This window comes from Anthonomus grandis, chromosome 1 (genome assembly GCF_022605725.1).
Source record: "Anthonomus grandis grandis chromosome 1, icAntGran1.3, whole genome shotgun sequence".
NCBI lineage: Eukaryota > Metazoa > Arthropoda > Insecta > Coleoptera > Curculionidae > Anthonomus > Anthonomus grandis.
In genome coordinates, this window is record NC_065546.1 from 9,626,359 (window position 1) to 9,648,386 (window position 22,028).

Here is a 22,028-nt window from a genome sequence, read left to right on the forward strand (position 1 = left end):
TACGATTTTAAATCTTTGTTTTTTTTTTAAATCATGAGATTTTTAGACAAAATCATGAGATGTAAGTCAAAATCATGAGACTTCATGATAAATCATGAGACCTGGCAACACTGCCCGTAGGTCTGCCAGGCGTAAGGGCATGGTGGCAAGTGTACCCATTCACATGCGACGACGCGCGCTGGAAGTAGGGGCATTTGTAGTAGCCGTGCTGTTGCCTAAATTCCATTTTTTTTTCTTCAGTTCACATTCCGTGTATTTGTATTTTGTATCATGGTATTCGTGGTTCAATAATGTGATTATTCTTGCCGGACCATCCTTCAACTGTTCAACCCTCAATTCAATGGATCTCGTCGACACAGAATTGATGATTAGTGCTATTGAGGAAAAAAAAAATATTTGGGACGTTTCCGATGAAAATTATAAAAACAGAGACGCTAGGGAAAAATCTTGGGTGGATATTGCTGCTGCTATTATTCCCATTTCCAAGGATTTAAATGACAAAGAAAAGAAAACAGCAAGTATGTACATGGATTTAGTTTATTCAGATAGGTACACCATTTTGTATGCTAATTTATTTTACTATCTTGCCAAGCCACTTTTCCACTGCCTATAAAATAATTGGCAAAAGCATCTCTTGTTGTGTTTATAGTAGAACTTTGTAGTATTCTGTGTGTGGAATCGCGAAATCCATAAATTGTTAATGTATCTTCGAACTTGAAACCATCTCTCACATGAACAAAATTGAGCAGAATGCAGCAGGCTTTAATAATTTTTAATTTTTGAAAGGCGTAAACTCACATTCAATGGTCTGTGAAAAATTCGCCATTTGTTTGATAATATCCCGAAGATACATTCGATAAATCTTCTAGGACGGGTTAACCTATAGTTGAATTTTTTTTTTGTAATTCAGATTCTTTCGTGCATATGGACGTAGTAAATTTTTTGTCAGCGGAAAGGCTTTATCACCTACTTGCTCTACATTTGCTCTACGCTCTATTGCTCGAATATTTTCTTTAAGTAAGGGTTTTCCTTTTGGGATATTTAATGAATCCTTTTGAACGGACCATTTTTGAATACTGTTGAATCAGAAAACTTTCCATATGCTCCAACATCGACATAAGTAAAGCAATAATTCGCATCACAAACGGCTAATAAAAGGACTGAGAAGAAATACTTATAATTGAAGAAGAGAGAGCCACTTTTTGTCGGCTTAATAATCTGATGTGTTTGCCGTCGACGGCCCCAATACAATTGGGAAAATTTGCACGCTCTTCAAATTCCATGGAAATGTTTTCCTATTTTTTAGTACTTGGTATTCCCATACATTCATCCTTGAGCAAAGTCCAAATAACGATACAAACTTCTTCCACAACAGTACTGATAGTTAAAATGCCCAGTCGATATGTATAATGTAAAACTGTGAATGTGTTGCCAGTTGCCAAATTCTGAAATAAAAAAGAAAAATTCATGGATTTCATTTTTTTTAGTTGTTAAGCTACAAAAACGTTTTAAAACCGTAGGAGATGCCTTCACTCGTTGTCGTGCTAAAGGAAAAACTTTGAAAAGCGGATCAGCAGCAAAAAAATGTGTCAAATATACATATTATGAGAATTTGAACTTCTTGGAGAAATCTCTGACACTCAACAGGTAGTTTTAAACGATTTTATTTCACATGGGACCTGAAACTCCACAATCAGATGACCAAAACAGTAACCAAGAAGATGGTGACCATTCTGATAAAGGAATCGATGATGGGAAAGTCCAAGCTAAACGAGTGAAACCACTTTTTAAGAGAAAAAGGGCTCCAAAAAGAAATGCATTAGAAGAAAGACATAGGTGATGAAGACAAATCATTTTTGGACTCATTATTACCGACTCTTCGGAACTTCAATCAGGATCAAAAGCTGCAATTCCAACTTGAAGTATTGAATTTATTAATTAAAATTTAAAAAAAAAGAAATCCTAGTACAACCTGCAGCAATAATTACACAGGAACCCTATCCTCCAAACAATATTTATTATTGTCAACAATTTACGTCATCTGCATCAAGTGGATTTACTTCAATACCAACGATTTCCCCTGGGGCATACGACATTATATCGTCGCCACAATCAAATACATCTACTTCAAGTCAACCACCTAACCAGTATATGAACATTCCTGCCTACACATAGTTGCCATTATGTAGTTAAAAATGTAATATTATGTATCGCAATAAATAATATTCAATAACTATCAGTAATATACATTATTAACTTACCTGAGAGCTACACACAGTCGTTCGGTCGCCGATATAGATAGCCTAACTACATTTTTATGGATCAACTTGAATTCTAGTTTTACATTTAATTTGTCGAAGGTCGTAGTACTCATCCGAAAGTAATTAAAAAATTTCCTTAGATGATCCCTCAACTCCAACTCCGATTATGCACCTTTTAGTAACCTTGGCTGACAATAGGATGTACCCAAAATCGTCTTTTTCTTGCTATTTTTCTCTGAATTAAACAATATGCTGCCACGGCAACAACGCCCGAGGTACATAGTTGCTCGTCCATTTTGATACTGCTTCACTATCCCCATGTGAAAAGAAAGTCGAGCTCTACGCCCTAATTTCAGCGTAGGACGTAGGCACGTTGTACGCCTCATGTGAAACGGCACTTAGCACTTTGAACAGAGAACCAGAATAATGAAATCGGAGAAATCAAAACTGGGTTCATTTTTATCACATACCTTGAAGGATCAATTGCATTGATGGGATTAAATAACACTCGTGGAACTCACAAAACACAAACTACGTTTAAGGCAAATCATTAAACAATTTGAAAAGGAAAATAAGAAGCTATCGGATCGAGCCTAAATGAAATTTACTCGCTTCTGCTATTGGTCGAAGTTCGAAGCAAGTCTTACCACGTGATGTTTCCATGGTACCTTTAACTGGATCCAAGGATAGCAATTATCGGGTGAAATAATTTGGCATCTTGCAGAGAATGAAGATATAATTGAATTAATCTGTTGTGCATTTCAAGAAAGGTAAATTATTCCCGCTTGAAAAAATTTAATTCTTGATTTAAGAAAAATACATATTTGTGTGAAGGCACTGAAAATATATTTGTGAGAACATTATATGTAATTATATTAACAGGAACTTATAGTTAATTTAACTGCAATATTTTCCCTTATGTTAAATATAGCTCAAGACCAAGCTAACTTAAGCAAGTTTACTTTAAATTTTAAAACCAGCATACATTTGAAAATAAGATTAAGGTGTTCTTATCTCAATGTTGTTACATTAGATTTAAACATAATTACAGTTATTTCAAGATAATTTTTTCAAGAGTGGCTTTAGTTATAAATATAGAATAGGATTTTTTTGTGTGTGGAAACTCCAAATATCCGAATAATCCTTGACCTGACGAGCAAAATGTGCGGAAGCTCAATTATGCAGATAGTACATTTTCATTCTGACGTTTAGACAAATTTTCTTTAATAATGCTTTTAATTCATTTTGCAAGAAAAATAAGTAATTACGATATGTATAAGAAGTTATTTTGAATATCAAAGATCACTTCAACTTTTCTAGAAGTTAGCCATAGTGAAAAGAAAAACAAAAGTCAACTGTCTTTAAAAATAACTAAAGATTAAATGCCATAACCCTCAGAAAGTTAATACAAACGAAAGTTATATAAAATAAGATAAGAGCGCGAGGCGATACGGAATCCCGTTTTCAAGGCACACAAACCTCTCTCAGACAAGAAGTTACGATACAAAGACTGAAATTATTTCTCGAGTGCCTCTTGGTATAATGGAAAAGAAATAATAGCGTACTTGGAGTGTAATGGAATAAATGTATCCGCCTTTTATGTTTCCATTATTATTATGATTTGATGGAATTAAGGTGAGAACTTGGAAGAATAAATTAAAAAATTAGAATTTTATTTAAAGCGGAGAGTAGCATTCTACAGGGTATTACAAGTTAGTAGGTCAATCCGTCCATGATATAGTCTTACAACACCCTATATATATAAAGATAAATATAAATGTAAAGTTTAATTTCAGTAAAACTTTTTTAAAGCTAAAATTCTATAGAGAGAAATAAAATAAATAAGGCTTTTCCAAGTTAAATATAAATTTCCCTCAAGTTATGAGTCGGACAAGTTGCTTGTTTCAATATTGTGTTAGGGTGACTTTTCGTGTTCTATTCGATTCCATTTTATTCGTCTTTACATTTAGATTGATATTGGTTTCACTTGAGGGAGAAAGTAAAAAAGTAGAGCAGCGTGCTATAAGATAAATTCTGTATAAATAGATTAATATACAGTAGTGGAAAAAAGTAGAGCAACATTTGAAAATACTTTATTTTTTCAAGCAGTGAATGTAAACCAGAAGTAAAATTAATTCCAGTAATTAATTATTACACAAGCAATTTAATATTAAGAAAAAAAAAACATGTTTCCTTGTCCTTAGTATTTTTGTATTAAAAAATTATTTTTTAGGTGGAAAAAAGTAGAGCAACATTTTTTAATATTCGTTTTTATTTCATTTCTAATAAATTAAAAAAAAACATAAGTTAATATTTTGTAAAGTACCCGTTATTCTTAATTACATCTTTACAACGTTTTGGCATAGATCTTATTAACTTAGAAATAATCCCTGGATCCATATTCACCCATGCTTCCTTCAATGCTTTAAACAATTCTTGCTGATTTTTATAAGACTTTCCTCTGATTTTGGAATCTAAAATGTCCCACAGATTCTCAATTGGATTGAGATCAGGGGATTGTGAAGGCCATTCGATTACATTAATGTTTTCCTTTCCTTTCTGAACCAAGCTTTTCCAACCGAGAAGAATGCTTGGGATCGTTGTCCTGTTAAAATAAATGTCTTAAAGGCATAGTATCATCAGCATATGGAATCATTTGGCTCTCTAATATGTCCTTATATTGAAACCGGTCCATTATACCTTCTATTTTATACAGGGGGCCCATACCATAGCCCGAAAAGCATCCCCAAACCATTACTGCTCCTCCACCATGTTTCACTGTTGGACAGGTATACTTGGAATTGAGTCTTTCATTGACAGGGCGTCTAACATACACAATTCCATCACTTTTGAACAAACAAAACTTGAATTCATCGCTCCAGATTACCTTTTTCCAATCATGCTCTGTATAATGTAGATGCATTTTGGCAAAACTTAAACGGGAACGTCTATTTTTTTTGACAGCAGCGGTTTTTTGGCAGGTCTTCTGGCAAATAACTTGGCCTCTAATAGTCTATTTCTCACTGTCCTCGAAGTCACGTTTACTGCAAGCTCTTCGGATATGCGGTGCTTTATCTTATTGGATCCCAGAAAAGGCTCATTTTTAGCAATTTTGATAATTTGTTTATCGGCATATGGAGTGGTTTTTCTACGTCTCCCTAACTTTTTCTTAACAGATAAATCGCTATGTATATGAATCATCGTCAACTGATAATCGTCAACTTATCAGTTTAAACTAACACTAAGTAAAATATTTTGCATGATTTGAGAAATATTTCAAAAATGTTACTTTACTTTTTTCCACTCTGAAGTATTCTTTTTTGTGTCTGTTGGTAAAACGAGATAAGAATTAACAGTTACAACTTATTAAATGTTGCTCTACATTTTTCCACTCATGTATCTGATAAAAATAGTATGATAAAAAAAGTGAAAAACATCTTGGCTGAATAATTTAAGGCTTTCAAATTACAAATTTGTTCAAATCGAAAAAAAAAAAACACGCTTAAAAAAGACAACAAAAATTAAGGTAAATTCCCGTAAAACTTATTACCTTATTTAGGAAAGCCCAATAAACTAACTAACGGAACACTCATAACTAACATAACTTATTGTAAGTTAAGAATGTTCTTATTATCCTTGGTTATGGGGTATAGTCATACATTTCCATCAAATACTAAGTCATTCTATATATTATTAAATTTTCAATTAAGACTAAATTAAACTCTAATTTTATAAATTTTTTTTTAGAACATTGAAAGGCTTGAATTAGTAAACAAAAACTTTGTTTGAGTTGAACATATGTACAGGGGCAACGAAGGTGTTTACTGTTTTGTTTACAAAGATATTCATCTCTCTGTAGTCAAGTTTACACGCATTTCCAAAAGAGGAAAATTTCAGCGATAATTACCATATATAATAATGTGAATTTAACTTATTGATGTTAGATTTCAGATTAAAAATAAAAAGTAGATATATGGGTATTATTCTAAGCGCAAAAATAACATCTTCAAAGCAAAAAAAAATTAATATCATTCTTATTCCTAAAACCGCCTGTAAAAAATTTGAAATGGCAACACCGCAGGCAAAAGCTTATGTCATCTTGCAAAATCTCATGTTGACAAACGGCTTTTTATTTACATTCGGCATTTGTGAAGTTCTGTTTTTTCTTTAGTTTTTGGTTAAAATAAGACGTATTTGAGTATTTTTGTGAACTGCTACGATAGTAAAAACTTGTGCTGTTTATGCCGCACCATGGGAAAAAAGGCGATTTAAGCCGATCTTGTCACAAGTAAATACAGATACTGTCATAACATCATAACATGGTAATATTGTTTATAATTTAAAGCATAATCTATTGATAATAAATGTTTTTCATGTAAATATCTTTTGACGACGTAACTGGTAAGGATTAGTTATGTCCATAGAATCAACAATGCGATCGAGCGATGTTGCGATGTTGTCGCTTTTTTCTCTAATATAGGGACGTTATCTACATTCATTTAAGTTTGAATGTTGACTTCTTCATACAGGGTGTTTCAGAACTATGGGATCAAACTTCTAGAGGTTGTTCAGTACAACAGTAGAATCCATTTGAGAATATGAACCCATGTCTGGAAATGTGTCACTACGCCACTACGGCCCTAAGATGAATTAGACGAATTTAGAAAAAATATTAATTACCTAAATAGGGTCTGATGCATTTATTTTTACCTTTTGTATGTGGTACCATCACAACAATTATTCAAAATGTCTTCCTCCAACCTCAATACACCGATTTAAATGCCGCACATGATTTTGGCGGACTACACTAAAAATTTGATCCTCGTTTTGAATAATTTCAAATGCTGCTGTTATTCGTCCAATTAAGTCTAGCTCTGATTCTACTGGAGTTTTGTAGACTAAAGACTTTACATGTCTCCACAAGAAAAAAACGATCGACGTTATATAAATCGGGTGTGCTAGGAGACCAAGAAATTGCTCCACCTCTGGCAATCCAACGGTGCCCAAACCGCTGCGCCAAATACTCGCGTACTTGTACAGCAAAGTGAGCCGACGCTCCATCATGCTGAAATCACATTTGCTGTCTAACGTTTAGTAGAACATTTTTAAGGAGTTGTGGGAGAACTTCCTCCAAAAAACGCAGATTAATAGGTCCTGTTAACCGTTCCGGTAGAAGGTATGGCCCAATTAAATAATCATCAACAATGCCTGCCCATACGTTGACAGACCAACGATTCTGATGTTTTCTCGGAAAAATTGCATAAGGATTTTCTTCGTCCCAAACATGGCTATTCCTACTGTTAAAAATACCGTCTCTTGTGAAAGAGGCTTCATCGGTCCACAAAACATATCGTAAAAAATTTGGTTGTGCATTTATGTGATCCAGAAGCCATCGACAAAATTGAACTCTAGGATAATAATCGGCTGCAATCATACCTTGAACTTTCTGGAAGTGGTAAGAATGGAGTTGTTGCTCGTGTAGTCCCCAGACAGAAGCGTTACTCGTATTCATATTCTTTGCGACGTCACGTTTGCTGTTTGATGGTTAATCGGCAACTCGCTGAAGCACCTCTTCTTCAAATTCGACCGTTCTTACGGTTCGAGCAACACCAGTATCATGCGTCTTGGTCTTAAACATGCCTGTCTCAGCGAGCCGCCGATGAACCGCAATAAACTTTTTGTATCCAGGATGCTGTCGTTCGGGATAACGTTCATGATACAACCGCGATGCTGCTCGTGCATTGCAGTTTGCTGCTCCGTATGCCAAATGCATATCCGCCAATTCTTGATTGGTAAAGTTTTCCATTAGCAATAAATGTTTAAAAATTGTAAGCTATAAAATTTTTAAGCATGACATTGAGAATTGACATTGATAAGCGTTGATTTTAAACAATTGTTGTTATGGTATCATGTACAAAAGGTAAAAATAAATGCAGCAGATCCTATTTAGGTAATTAATGTTTTTTATAAATTGTAGTGGCGTAGTAACGCATTTCTGGACATGGGTTCCTATACTCAAATGGATTCTTCTGTTGCACTGAACAACCCCCAAAAGTTTGATCCCATAGTTCTGAAACACCCTGTAAAGTATCTTTTCATATTTTATGAAAAGAAAATGCTTCATTTTTATTAAAGAGGAATAGTATTATTTTGCGCCTGTCAAAATAAGTGACAAATTTTTATGATAATATAAAGTGTGTTTTCTTCCTTTTCTACACAAGCATTTGACATCATTGCATCAGAGATGTTGCAAACAAACAAACTGCTCATAGTTCCACGACGATGCTAATTCTAGCCTTTCAATATTTTAAGCATTTTTTATGACTTTTTGAATTTTTTTTAGGTAATTAAATCAAATTTTGCTTCACCTTTTCTACCTTAAATCAATTAAAAAAAAATAATTTCTTAAAATGCATTTACGAAATAGCTTCGTACTAATTAAAGATAAGTTCTTAAAAGTACATTTTTCTCCAACTAGAAGGAAACTCGTAAAACTGGCTTAAGAATTTTTCAGGCTACGGTCGCAAAAATACTAAATTATTCAAGAGTTCCGTAATTGATTTATCTTTTTTTATAATTTGAAATAAAATCGATGTCTTATCTGTTTAATTTATTTTTGGTTGAAAAAATTAAATAAACTAAAGACCACTTAAATATTTAAAACACAAACCAGGCAGCGAAATTATTCGTAAATGAGCGGTATACAAACACAATTAAAAAATACTTTTCTCCATTTCTACCTCTAGCATTTATGTCAGAGATACCCAGTTGAAAAATTAATTGTGCCCTGCCAGACCGTTCCGTAGTATAAGCTCCCCAAAAAGTTTAACTAACTTTAAGTAAGTTTAATTAAAAGCGAACAAAAAGGTCGTCGAGAGTGGAAAAACTGTAATTTCTGCAAAGGCGGGTTATATAAACTAGATAAGGAGGAAAAAGACAATGAAAATTTATGTTAATTAATATGAACGGGATGGATATAAGATTAGACAAATTTTAGTCATGATTTAAATATGTAGGGGAGATTTGCCTAAAACAAGATACTGACTAACTATTTTATTGATATCTACTCTTTTAACTTGAACTTTCTCATTGACTGTTTTTTTATGGTTAATTATGGTTATTAATTATTATATTGATAATAACGTAGAAAAAGTAGTATTTTTAAAAAATGAGTAGGTATTTAGTTTTGCATACCAGGTCGAGTAAATAAAATAATTTAAAAAAATCACGTAATCATCTAAAATCTAAAGCCTAAAAATGACCATTATCTTCGGACATAATAAATTTAAATAGATAAAATATAAGCTGTATAGCATTTGTAAATTAACTTCTTTTCAATAACAGTATATTGGTTAAAATTATCGATTCAGCAATTTTACCCAATTGCACATATTAAAAGTTTTTTCTGAATTTTCACGACAAAAAAATTGCGTAAAATTCACTTACATCACTTTAAAATGCAGCCAAAGACCTACACAATCATAAAAAATTCTCACCCTTATTTAATTTTCAACCGTAATCCAAGAAATTTGTAACTAACAAAAAACAACCTTAACCTTGCTTTTTTGAACTGGCATTTGGCACTATTTTAATAACAAAATTAATAAGAATCTCCACTTACTACATTTAGACAAATGTTGTTTTTAGGGATTAACACTGTCATTGTTTCAATAAAAGAACCGGTATCGTGATTTTTTTCTAATATCCTGTTTTGAGCAACCTCCTAATAAATATAGAAATTATTTATTTTAATTACTCCTAGATTTGTATTAAATTTAATTAAGACTTGAACTATTACAGGCTAAACAGTTTCACAAAATAAACAGAAAATATCCAAAAAAGTATAAAACACCCTGAAATATTTATTTATAATTGAAAGGCTATATAACCAAACTAACATTTTCACCTCAATTCAATTTATCTTCACTAAACTCCAACGAATACCAAATTAACCACTCAAACCAAAGCAAAACGATCGCTTAGCCCCCAAAACACGGGCCGAATAAACAACTAATCGGCGAATTACCACACTGTTAAAGAAATGTATTTTCTGTTGCAGGCTCAATGCAGTAATGGAACACCCATCGTAAATTTGCACTACAAATCGGTGAGTATTACAGTTAATTGGGCAAACTTATCCAGAAGGCGAGCGATATTCTCGTGCTGCGCCTCAGTTTCAAGCCGCGTTGCAAAATTTATTTCGTGAATATGCTCAAATTTATGCAAATTAAAAGTTTTGCATACACGGGCTTTCGTAAGCTCCCACCGCCATGGGAAAACGTAAGCTGCTCTTGTTTTTTTCTGTCTCTCTCTCTTTTCTGTTTTGGATGTTGTGTATATTACAAACGCCGTTTAGAGAGATGCAGTTTAAAATGATGAAGTGGTATTAAGCTCCGGCGGGGGTTTAGTTAATTGTTTAACTAGGCTCTAAAATTTATCAAATTTGTGTCACGCCTCTTCCATACATTTTTTTTGGAAATTATATAAAGAAAAGTATTTAAAAATTTAAATCACCGACCAATATATAACATTAAAGTTCGAAGTTATACAGTACCGGCACATCTGAGAATTATTTTATTGTAAGTGATTTACCTAATTTCCGATCTTTTTTCCGAAATTTGAAAATATTTTTTTCATTTAAAACTCAAGCAATTGGGGCTGATGAACCATTTATTTTATTTAGATGTGTTGTCCTTTTTTTAAACATATAACTCTTTCATTAATTTTTTAGTTAAAAAGTCGGTTTTTCCTGAAGCTTCGAAGTTGTATATGTTATTTGTACATGTAATTTTTTTCTTGATATTAGTAGGCTATTTCGGAGAGGTAAGACCTATTAGTAATTTGCCTGCTTTATAGAAAATCTTGGAATATGCTGTAGAGAAAAAGTTGTTACATCACTCAAATATCTATATTATGTTCTTATTAACGTTAAAAATTAAACGTATGCTTATAATTGATAATTTTGTGGAGCAAATTAAACATTTATAAAATTAGAATTACAGCATTATTTACTTAGGATAACTTACTTAATATACAGGGTGAGGCGGGACGAACACACCAATTTCCAAGCGAGTATTGTACACGTGAAAATAATTATGTTCATATGTGATTCTCATTTCTTTTCAAAATATATAGTAATTACAAACAAACAAATTTGCTATAAACATTAACATGATTTTATTTATGTCTGTGAGACGATATTTTAAAATGTGTGAGCCAATTTAATAACTATTGATCATATCACACTACTGGAAAGTTCCAACCAATCCAGAAAAGCCTAAAATGAAAAAAAAATATCCATCTGCACTTTTCTAGATGTGTCTGGAGCATTTGATATTGCATCACATGTAGGAGTCAAAAATGCACTAAAGAAGAAAAATTTGAACAAAACAATTGTCAAATGCTTGCCATATGCCCAGCGAGACAACTGTGGGTAAATAGACCACAATCATCAGAACTACTTGTGGCACCCAGGGGGAGTTAATCTCACTCTTACTATGGAGTCTAGTATATGATAAACTATTTCAAATTTTGAAAGACGATGGAATGACCTGCACATACGGTATACTGCTGGCATCGTCATGATAGTCAAAGGCAGGTACAAGGGCATATAAAGAAGCATAAGTATTACAGAAAGACGGTGTACATCAGTAAGGCTGAGCATCAATTTGGCAAAAACTACCATTGTACCAGTCACTCGTAGAAGAAAAATGCAAGCCACCAGGGAAATCTTGTTGGGCTGACAATTTGTACATACATCAAGTGAAGTAAAATATTTCTGGATAGCAAAATTAGTTGAAATAAACATCTAGATGTTATAGTAAATAAAGAAACTAAGTTCATTATGATCTGTAGAAACCTGGCAAGGAAAATACTGCGATGGATACCAAATACTTAGAATCGCTGGGGAAACATACCAAAAAAGGGTTCCGGCTCTTAGCTTCTGAGACTGGAACCTTTCTGGGACATAGGCAAGAGGTCTTACCTATATCAGCTTTCAAAATTTAAAAAACAACTCAGAAGACGCCTTTGGGGTGATCATCAGGGCTTAAGACAATCTAAAATGTTTCTTCGAACTATCGACCCAAAAATATCCAGAGCTCTAGTAAGTTTAACTAAAACTAAACTACATATTTTCACTAGTCTTTTAACGGTGTACTGTCACCTTTCAAATTCAAACTAAAACAAACAAATGAATGCAAATTCTGCGGGAAAGAAGAAGAAACCACAGAATACCTAGTAACTGCATGCGAAAACATTACAGAAAACTAGGCCATATCTTGGTGGCTATCAAGTTCTAGAACGAATCATCCCATCACTAAAGCCGTCATAATTACTAACTTTTATCAAAGCAATTGGATTGTACGAAGTAATTTGACTTGACACCCAATAGATATCGTAACTTTACATCCTTATTTTACCTTACCACACTACAAGCTTACCGTTAACTTGTGCTGAAAACTAGTTTTATCTGTAGCGTGTGGATCTTGGTCTATCAATACATGAGAGTTGTGAGTATTATTAATGCGAAAGTTATGTACATCTGCTCTTAACTCTAATGGTGTACGTCCTTACATTTTATAATACAATACAATTTGCATATATTATTCTGATGCTGTCAGATACTTGTACATGTATATACATTTACATACAGGGTGTTTCAGAACTATGGAATCAAACTTCTGGGGGTTGTTCAGTGCAAGAGAAAATTCCATTTGAGTATAGGAACCCATGTCCGGAAATGCGCGTTAAAATTTAAATTTAGACGCGTTAAAATTTATAAAAAAACATTAATTACCTAAATAGGATCTGCTGCATTTATTTTTACTTTTTGTACATAATACCATAACAACAATTGTTTAAAATTAACGCTTATCAATGTCAATTCTCAATGTCATGTTTAAAAATGTTTGCTAATGGAAAACTTTACCAATCAAGAATTGGCGGATATGCATTTCACATACAGAGCAACAAACTGCAATGCACGAGCAGCATCGCGGTTGTATCATGAACGTTATCCCGAACGACAGCATCCTGGATACAAAAAGTTTATTTCGGTTCATCGGCGGCTCGCTGAAACAGGCATGTTTAAGACCAAGATATACTTGTGTTGCTGGAACCATAAGAACGGTCGAATTTGAAGAAGAGGTGCTTCAGCGAGTTGCCGATGAACCATCAAAAAGCACACGTGACGTCGCTAATAATATAAATACGAGTAACGCTTCTGTCTAGCGGGTACTACACGAGCAACAACTCCATCCTTACCACTTCCAGAAAGTTCAAGGTATGACTGCAGCCGATGATCATCCTAGAGTTCAATTTGTCGATGGCTTCTGGATCACATCATGGCACAACCAAATTTTTTACGATATGTTTTGTGGACCGATGAAGCCTCTTTCACAAGAGACGGTATTTTTAATAGTAGGAATAGCCATGTTTGGGACGAAGAAAATCCTTATGCAATTTTTCCAAGAAAACATCAGAATCGTTGGTCTGTCAACGTATGGGCAGGCATTGTTAATGATGATTTATTTGGGCCATACCTTCTACCAGAACGGTTAACAAGACCTATTTATCTGCGTTTCTTGAAAGAAGTTCTCCTAGAACTCCTTGAAAATGTTCCACTAAACGTTAGACAGCAAATGTGGTTTCAGCATGATGGAACGCCGGCTCACTTTGCTGTACAAGTACGCGAGTATCCGCGATATCAGCGGCTTGGGCACCGTTGGATTGCCAGAGGTGGAGCAGTTTCTTGGCTTCCTAGGTCACCCGATTTAACGTCCCTCGAGTTTTTTTTGTGGGGACATATAAAGTCTTTAGTCTACGAAACTCCAGTAAAATCAGAGCTACACTTAATTGGACAAGTAACAGCAGCGTGAAAAGAAAGTGAAATCATTCAAAACGAGGATCAAATTTTTAGTGTAGTCCGCCGAAATCATGTGCGTTTAAATCGGTGTATTGAGGTTGGAGGAAGACATTTTGAATAATTATTGTGATGGTATCATATACAAAAGGTAAAAATAAATGCATCAGATCCTATTTAGGTAATTAATATTTTTTTCTAAATTTAAACGCGTCTTAGGGCCGTAGTGGCGTAGTGACATATTTCCGGACATGGGTTCCCTATACTCAAATGGAATCTACTGTTGCACTGAACAATCCCTAGAAGTTTGATCCCATAGTTCTGAAACACCCTGTACATATACATATACATAAAAATAAGGATTTTTTAAAAGTTGCAAAATAAAAGAGTTTCCTCAAATTTTGGATTTTTTTTTAAATCCTCATTAATTTTAATAAATGCCGTTTTGCTAAAACATTGTTCAAAATTGTCCCCATTTGTTCGATTAAGACTTAATCTTGCTCGGTAGTTTCAGGAATCTTAATAAGCATTGAAAATAAAATTCTGGTGTCCACGAATAATTATACTACAAGAATATTTAATGCGCCCTTAAAGTTTTTTCGGAGTAGTTACTGCTTAATCATGAACACTAACTCTTTCAAATACCCTCAAAGAAAAAAATCATAAGGCGTTAAATATGGGGAGCGGGACGGCCAGGAAATGAGTCTGCTGCGCCCTATTTATCTAATCGAAAACTCATTTTTTTAGATGTCGCTTGAAGTTGTCGTCTAAACTGGGGTTGAGCTCTATTATGTAGGAGCCATATATTCTATCTCACATTTAGACAAACATCCTCTAATAATTGTGACAGATTGTGTCGATGAAAATTTCAGTAAATTTTACCGATTAGTCGCGGTGTAAAAAATAGGGTCCAATAAGCCATTTGCCCTGTCAGCGCAGCATATAATCAATGTAGTTTTCTTTGTGTAATTAATTAAAATTAATTAATGTAATTCATTTTGCAAATATTATAACAATCTATGTAGAAGATTAGATCTTTTTACAGCATTAGGACTTTCTACTGACCAAATATCGTATAAATGTGGCCTCGCCTGTACTCAAAATTAATTTTGTAACATTATTATTTTTGCCGAAGTGTTCTAAAAGCACTGGTAAAATAGGACTCTTCTAGAATCATTTTCAAGTTTTAATGCTTGATAATGATTGGGTTAATACTATTCTTGATGTATTGTCTTTCACACTTTACTTTGAGAAACTTGAACTTAAGCTACTAAAGCTCTAGTACTTTGTGAATGTCGTCCTCCATTTGTAACAAGTTACGAAATCTTTTAGGAAACCCAAAAGATAAAATAAAGATCTATGAAAAGTCTGGGATCTATGAGATTAATTGCAACGATTGTGACAGAAAGTACATAGGACAAACCAGAAGATCAATTAATGTCAGATTTAAAGAACATGTGGCTCATGTGAAATATGGAAGACTTAAAAAGTCAAGTGTGGCTGAACATGTTTTAAATACTAGTCACTTTGTAGACAAAGGGAAGACAACTTAAAATTCGTTCAAGACAAATTAAAAAAACGTTCTTAACAGGGATAAATATCCAATCCCTTATAGTCAATTATATAGTTTAGTTAGTGTTTAAGATTTATTAGTTACATCGTTAGTATATGAGGAGATTTGTAAGTAGTTTTAGTTTAGTTTTAATTTTTTTCCCGAAGATGCTAACATCGTTAGCGCAACACGTGCAGAGAGTAAAAATAAAGAGTTTTGGTTAGTGGTAAAACTGTCTCGTAATTTAAGCGTCACACCAAAGGTCCAACCATAGGACCAGCACTATTTTAAGTTAAATAACTTATAAATAAATGTTGCGTCATTGATAGATTGAGATGCCTATTATTTGAGCTGGCTCAGTACTTTTCTGCGATATAATAGAGGTTAGCAAGCAGGTCAAAACTAGTTTTATTATACTTTAAAGTGCGGTTTGAGCTGTAATTTGAGCCATCCTATTCTATACATATTTAAGTATTTTTTTATGCCATTGCTGATAAGCAAATAGAAAACACTAACATTGGCTTGAGTTAAGTTAAATTAAAGCGCTTTATTAAATCTTGTATAATATAATAAATTGTCTTTAAAACATTATAGCGAGTTGGATGAAATCAAACATAATATAACTAAGTCTTTTTCCTATGAAGCAAAAATTTCCTAAAATTTAAAAAATATAAAAGACAAACTTTTAGGCGACTAATCAAATTTTTCGGATGTACTTTATTTCGGAAAAGCTACGTGATTTTTGTGGAAAACCACGGTCACGTTCTAATCTCATCTTCTGTTGTCACCCGGCGGACCGCAAATTTATGCCCCGCAATCTTCATTTCGTATTCATAAAATAATTCTAAAATCGTTATTTACACTATGATGGTGTAACTGCGAGAAATTTCGAGTGAGGACGAAAATTTAACCCAGAAAAATTTATATTCATCATAGGATATGAAATAATATTTATCAAATATTAAGTGGCGAAAACTAACATAAAAAAATATTCAATTTTTTTTTATCAATTTATAAAAAAGTTCTTTTGCAACATTCCTTTTCAGACAGTGCGACCCCACGGCAGCCGATGATCTTTAATTAAATATTCTCTTTCGATATTTCCAATAGAAAAGCGAATTCGGTTAAAATTAAATTTCAGGATCTCATTGTGAGAGACGCCTCTTAAAAAGGAAAGATATCTGAACGGTTGATTTAATGATCACCGGCAGAACTTTTCGCGGTGCAGGAAAAATTGAGAATAAGGGGATGGACGGCGGGAGCCGGAAATGGGCCAGGAAGGAGCCAATCTCGAATCGCAACTGTCTCTACGTCGAGATATATCGCCTCGTTACCCGTAATTGACGTAGATTAATACCAGACCGTAAGGATTCTGCTCACCGAAAAAATAGGTTGAAGCAATTTCGATTGGCTACGACTGGATTTTCAGAATATGTTCTTCTGGATTACTGGGAAATCAGACTAAAGGAAATTATACCAGATGGAAGTAAATTGACTATGTTTTCTCTATGTGAAAATAAATTGCAGTAAGCAATAAAGAGAAAATACATTTATCAAGGCGTCATCATAGTAATGTCTTTAAAAAATATAAATTCTGATTCTGAAGTTAAGCCTGAGAAATCTAAGTCTTAATTATGTGCGGTTTCAATCTTAAGGAATTTTTTTCTAGTTGGGAATGAATATTTCTTAACATGCTACTGATTATTAATTAAATTATTCTAACTTAAGATAAGAAAACTATACTATTTGGGGCAACCTTGAATTCAAAGTATCCAAACTGTATTACTGAGTCCTCAAAATAAAAGTTCAAGGGTTTTAACTAACATCTTTATTAGGCCAAATAATTATAGAACCACAACAGGTTAATTATTCCAAGACGCCATACTTAACTAACCAAACCAAACCAACTAACTTGCATGACTGTCCACACGGAGCTGCACTCTTTAGAAGTACAAAACTAGGGCTACTATAGTAATAGATTATAATACTACAGACCGGTATCCTGTAATACATCCTTTCCTTTCCTCTATTATAAATCTAATCTTTGATCAAACAAAGCAGCTCTACTAGATCTAGCTGTATTTTAAAAGATAGATTCTAAACTAGACTTAGTGCTGGTATTCTTAGAAACAACATTTTCACTAAAACTTTGTCTACATACTACACTTGGCGAAGCACTACCGTTTAACAATCGCTAACACTGGATTAGGCATATGAAGATTACAATCGTAGTAATCTCCTTAATTAAAATTATTCTGAGATTCTCTTACATCTAAATAAAGGAATAAGGTGGATGAGCTTCAACTTCTGCTTGCTAATTTTAATTCTCCTGACATTGTTATATTAACAGAACATTGGCTTAGACCTAATGAATGTTTTTGTATTGATGAGTATGTACCACTGTCAGTTTATTATAGACAAAACTCTCTGCATGGAGGGACTGCTGTTCTAATTAGGAGACATTTTCAAAACTTTTTCGGTACTGTTGATAAGTTTAGTGATGCCTCCGTTAAACGGGTTTTTGAGTGTTCTATGTGTTTTTGTAAATTGTTTAATATGTACGTTATTTGTATATACCGCCCGCCCTCTGGGGATATCAGTGTGTGTCTTGATAGGTTAGATTGTCTTTTGTCCCAGCTCCCTATTCACTCACGTGTTATCTTGGCTGGAGATTTAAATAATAATTATTCAGAGGCTTCCTTACCGCAAAGAATTTCTCTTGATGGAATCTTCAAATAATTTGCACTCACCATGCATGTTAATGCACCCACTCGTATTTCGTCCTCTTCATCGACCACTATTTATTATTTCTGCAGTAATTTGGACGGTGTTACCGCTTCAGTGCACTCAGTGGGTATATCGGATCACGAGGGGGTGTATGTCCAATTCCCTGGTGACTTTAAAAACAAATCTGGCCGCCGCATTGGGAGAGTATTTTGTGGGAACAATTTGAATTTATTTTCTCAATCCATTTCGCCTGTTAACTGGAATACAATTCGGGCTGCTCCACAACCATTTTCTTCCTTTTATTATACATTACGTGATCAAATAAATATCTGCTTTCCCTTGGTTAGACTTAAATCCAACAGACGAAAACCATGGATCACCGCGGTACTAAAAACATCTGCCCAAAATTTGCGATGCTTAGCAAGACTTCGCAAATCTATTGACAATCAATTTATCAGGTCTTATTTTCAGGATTATCGGAAAATTTATAGGCGTCTGATAAAACTCAGAAAGGAACTGTATTACAATGAGCGCTTAGATTTATCCGGCAACAGACAGAAGGAAAGTTGGTTAATCATTAAGGAATGTAGGCAGTCTTCTCGTCGGCAGTTGGTTGAATCGAACTTGGGGCTCGATGATTTTAATGACTATTTTTCTAATATTGCTGAGAAGTTACTGGAAGCAGTTCCCAGTGACGGCGATCCATTGCAGTATCTTAATCGGAATGTAGTATTATTATTAATACAGTATCTCTATCAACCAATCATTCTTTTTCCAACCTGTAGATGCCACCGAGGTCCTTGAAACAATTCAGTGCTTGAAGAATCATAGGTCTTCGGGTTCAGATGGTATCTCTTCACGTCTGCTGTCACTTCTGCCTGCGAGCGCTTTAGGTGCTTTAGTTTGGCAATCAATCAGTCATTTCTTCAGGGCGAGTTCCCATCCTGTTTAAAGGAAGCCATGATTATCCCTCTTCAGAGTTTAAGGTTTGACAAACACGTTTTGGGCCTCGCTGCTAAACTTTCTTCTGGTTGTTTTGTAGTCAGGGTTGCCAGGCATGAGTTGGGGAGGTTGTTTGCTCGTTCAGTTTATTTCGCCTTAATAAACTCTCATATCCGTTATGGGTTGCCATTTTGGGGTTTGTGCTCCAAGAGACTCCTTAACATAATTTTTACTATTCAGAAAAAAGCATTAAGGTATCTGTGTGGTATTGGTCTGAGAGTCTCTTGTAAACTTCTTTTTGTAGCTAAAAGAATTTTAACAGTTTTCTCACTCTTTATATTGGAAACTGCAACACTCATACATAAGTCCGTAAGTCCACCATCCTGCACCAGTCATAATACTCGCCAAGTGGGCAACTTATCTCTTCCAATCCCCACCTCCTTTCACTTACGAGAAACTCTCTTATATTTATTAGTCGTAAAATATTTAATCATGTTCCTTTTTCGATTAGGGCTGTTACAGACCCTAAAAAGTTTAGGAGAGAACTAAAGAAATTAATCTTACCAAAAGCTTACTACAGCATTGAAGAGTATTTTAACGACTCATTTTAATATTTAAAATTAAGTATATATTTGTTAATCATATTTATTTTATTTTTTTTATTATTCTTGTTTTATGTTGGTTCTCGCCTTTTCTTTTTTTTTTTTTTTGGTTTTTTCTTTGATTATATAAAATATGCTTCTATGTACAACCAAATCGATTCTGTATTCTGTTTTTGTCCTGTATCCTGTATAACCAAATAAATACTAGTATTATAAATTCTATTATAAAGTTTGTAAACTTAGCAAATAAAGTATATTTTGACTTTGACTTTGACTTGACTAAACAGTTTCTTCCTAACAATTATCACTTGGTACTTAAGCATTGTATGATAGTGGACTATTAGGCCTACTGATTATCTAACCACAATGCTTTTTAATATGATGGAAAACCGTGACATTTTTGCCTTAATAAAATATTTCGCTGAAACTTTGGATGAAATAATTAATTTTAGCCAAAGGTTGAAACTACTGATATCTTCTATAACACCATTAGCAATTCAATTCAATAATCAATAACTCTTAAAAAATTAATACACAACTTTATAAACGCCAGCCTTGAATTACAAATGCATTGATTTAAAGAATTAAAAATCAGGTTGATAAAGCAAGGCCATAATATGGGAAAAGTTTATAAATTGAAATCAGAGGCTACAAAGGGTGTAGTGGAGGGGACCAGAACGCCTCTTCCAATTTTGAATTCTGACTCGATCACATTTCCAAATTTAAAGAGAATGCAAATTATTGCAATGAGTTCTTTAATAATATTATGCTGCAAAAAATTTCAAAACCAAAATGCGAAAATAAAAAACTAACAATTAATTAAGCTTCTGATACTTATGGTCTGTGAGTAGAAATGAAATAATCTAGAAAAAATAAGCACTCTGATAAATAACAGTAGTCCTGAAAGTTATAAAATCATTATAAAACTTAAAATCATAAAAAAAACAACCAAAAATATTTGCTTGATTCATATAACTAATTTAATTTTTAAGAACGGTACAATTCCCGGGCAATTTAAGATATCAGTAATAACACCAATCTAGAAATCAGATGACAACAAAATAAATAATTATAGATCGAAAATCTTTGAAAAATGTATTTCAAATGCCCTTTACCATCTAACAAAATTTATAACAGAAAAGATGGATAAAAACAAAAAATGTATATCTGTGTTTTAAGATTTGGCAAAAGTATTTTTTTCAATTACTTTTAGAAATTAAAAAAAAATGGTATCCTAGGAGTTTTTACAGATTTTAAGGTATTTGGATAGGAAAAGTAATTTTCTGAGGATAGAAAATACATTAAGCGATCCATTATTTAATAAAATAGGTGTACCACAAGGCACAGTTTTTGACCCAATACTTTTTGTTATTATAAATCAGTCATATCAAATCAAATATGCCCTATATTTCAAATGTTGTTGAAAAGCTGACTTAAACATAGTGTAAACAAACACACAATAAAAGAAACAAATATGGACACATAAAAAAATCATAATAAAATTTTGCCTTAATAAAAAAAGTATTAACTAAAATTGGTAAATCTGTGTCGTAATTATTCATCACGCAATACCCTAAAAACCTGAGGCTGTGGGAGATGGTTAAATATTTTTTTACTTTCGTAAAAAATTGATTTTTTGGTTAAGGAAATTGTAGGGATTGGTAAATTTATATTATATAAGGACCGAGTATTATTAACTTTTTCCGATTGAATAACCATAGAATATTTCTTATGCATCAAGCAAACAGTTTGCAGTATAAATAAAGAACGAAGACTTAGGATTTTCTGCATAATAAAGTGAGCTTTATTATACTTAAAGAGTATTCATGATACTTAAAGAGTTTTGGAATGATATAAAAGAATATGTGATTAACGGATTTGGGATTCTACAAAATTATATTAATACTTTTAAACTGACTTTGAATGTCAATTATAAAATTAAAATTAATTACATGGTTGATTAGATAACCTCAGTCAACTGCCCTGACTACTACTCAACTAGCGTTATTAGGGAAGTTTCGCAAATAAAATATTTAGGTATCCTTATAGATAAACATTTAAAAGGGGATCAATACAAAATT

At 33.2% G+C, this 22,028-nt stretch overlaps 1 protein-coding gene across 1 annotated transcript in view; it reads left to right on the forward strand.

Moving 5' to 3' along the window:
- LOC126744524 (tyrosine-protein phosphatase Lar) overlaps positions 1 to 22,028 on the forward strand; it is a 1,889,525-nt gene that overhangs the window by 164,819 nt on the left and 1,702,678 nt on the right. The window contains exon 2 of the mRNA XM_050451972.1: positions 10,321 to 10,368. The gene's annotated coding sequence lies outside the window, so the exon portion shown is untranslated. The remainder of the gene's footprint in view (positions 1 to 10,320; positions 10,369 to 22,028) is intronic.